At 44.3% G+C, this 2,395-nt stretch overlaps 1 pseudogene; it reads right to left on the bottom strand.

Annotated features, from left to right (window-relative positions):
• Positions 1-857: 857 nt before the first annotated feature.
• On the bottom strand, positions 858-1,994 carry LOC142760522 (uncharacterized; annotated as a pseudogene).
• Between the last annotated feature and the right edge of the window lie 401 nt (positions 1,995-2,395).

Raw genomic sequence — 2,395 nt, 5'->3', positions numbered from 1 at the left:
CAACAACAGGTTTATGACAAACGTATTTCCTGTTCCGCCAGGAGCTTCCAAGAAGACAATACCACCGGTGTTTTTCACAACCATGTCCAAGATCTGATTGTACGCCATCGTTTGGTCAGCAACCAAAAGAGGTTCATTCATTGCAAGATAAGTCTCCAGAGCGCAATTCCCATCCACTTGAGCAACTGGGACTTCCCGTCGTTGCTCCTTACTGTCGCGGGAAGTCCCAGTTGCTCAAGTCTTTTTCCAACCATCATGAGGGTCTTTTCTTCAAGTAGGATCAATGACATGTTGAACATTTGCGGAGTACAGCTGTCCAATTGGAGTCCCGGGTTTTGCTGTCGTGCTTGCAGAAAAACATCCTCCGAGAGGTGCTCTTTGTACTTTTCCCACAGTTCAAGTGGCTTGGATAGTCCACACGTTGTGAGTATGACCTCAAATAGGTTTCGTAAGCTTGCTGGTAATTGGCAGGTTGCTGCTTCCTCTAAAGTCTTGTCCCAATGAGAATCACTCTCAAGTAGTCCCCTTTCTTGACATGCTTGCTGATAGGTTGTACAAACATGGTCGCCAACAGTCTTGAGGCTAACAAACGATGTCGGGCCTGCTACTGTGTGGAGAAGCAACCGGAGGAAGAAGCACTCGTGGTTGTTTGGGTGCACTGTGTGGACTCTGCCAAGAGCATCACTTGATTTGATTCCAACATGACCTTCAACTGGTGTTCCTTGGACTCTTCGCTTGAAAACTCTTGTAGATTTATTCCACGTATAATACTTTGGTACATCGCAGTATAGGAGTGTCGTTGCAAAGTCATCTTGTTGGCAAAGCTTGAATAATGCTGTCAGCGTGGTGTCTTTGGGCTACAAAACTTGTTGTGCAGCAGTTTCCTCGGTGAAGTAGATTCTCTGTTCATTTTCCAAGTGGACGTTGAGATGAACTACCGTCGGATAGCGGTCGTGAATTGGAAAGTCCAAAATTCGCCATACAGCCTCGTTGCTACTGATGTAATGTCCAGTTTGGAAGCGATCGATTTCATCAATTGTTCTTTCTTGTCTTTCTTGGCGATTGATTTCATCACTTGTTCTTCCTTGTCTTTCCAAGCCAAATGCTGCTTGATCCAATCCTTTGTTGACATATTTGCAGATGTACTTGATCGCCTTAACTGAGTTTAAATATTCAACATTGACGTGAGATTGAAAGGTCTTGGAAAGAAATGGTGAGTAGGGTACAATCCATCTGTTGTCGACCTCGATGTCCTGATAACTATTGCCAATATTCATCTTCATCAATGCAGTGAACCCGCCTTCTCCCACTTTTTTTCTGCGAAAAAGTGGATAACCATCATCTCCAGACTGAGTTTCATGGATCAGCTGTCTTGGGAATCTCTTTGTACAGAAGCCATCTTTCATGCATGGGAGCTTAGATTCAGTCTTCCACATGGTCTATGGACCATGTTCTTCATGATCATGTCGAATAGCTTTTGATCTTCTTGTGCATTTGGGATCTCTGCACTAATTACAGAGTCGATCTGATTTGGTCGGATCTTCTCCTTCAGCCAGATCAGTATATGTACATGAGGCAAACTTCGGACACATGAAGCATTGAGTTTCTCCAAATACCTTGCCCTTCGTGAGGATATTCATGAACTTGATAACCTTTTGTCGAAAGACTCGGGCTACCAGATCGTGTCTATCAGTCGCCGATTGTTCTGGCAAGAGCTCTTGGCGAATTTCTTTCCATGTTGGGTTGCACGTAAAAGTAATAAACAGGTCAGGCCTTCTGTATTTTCGCACATATGTCATGGAGTCTTGAGTGTATTTGTGCATATGTCGAGGGCTCCCTGTGAAGCTGGAAGGCAAGATAACCATCTGACCAACATTGCTCATGTTTCCATAGTTGATGACAGCATCTCGAAGGTGGATATAGCTTTCAGTGCGAAGTGCCTTCTGATTGAAACGGATGAAGCGAAGTCGCTCCGTTTCAATTTTGGCATACATATCAACCAAAAACTGATTGAAAAAATTTCAGCACATCAACAGGTGATTTGAATGGCTCGCCCGCATCATAATTCGATAGGCGTAGAAGGCCATGCACGAAACTTTTTTCCCGGCGGTAACATTTCCGGAACTTGGATTTGTTTGGAAGATTTGAATATCGTATCCGTTATAGCCTTGCCAAAAGATCAGTGGGTACTGAAGTGCGTCATATGATCGATGGGTTTCAGAAACTCTCTGCAGTTGATTATCACGCCTCTGCAGCACAATATCCCGATTTTCGAATTCCCCAACGATGACGACAGCAAATTCATTGACAGTTGGTGCGTTGTATCGCCGCTCATGCTCTCCTGTTGGCCTTTGGTCAGCCTTGATGGCCACTTTGTAGTTATCCAAAGTCATCA

The sequence above is a fragment of the Rhinoderma darwinii genome, chromosome 4 (assembly GCF_050947455.1).
Source record: "Rhinoderma darwinii isolate aRhiDar2 chromosome 4, aRhiDar2.hap1, whole genome shotgun sequence".
Lineage (NCBI taxonomy): Eukaryota > Metazoa > Chordata > Amphibia > Anura > Rhinodermatidae > Rhinoderma > Rhinoderma darwinii.
The sequence above is the reverse complement of the archived record's forward strand: the minus strand, read 5'-3'. Positions and strand labels throughout refer to the sequence as shown.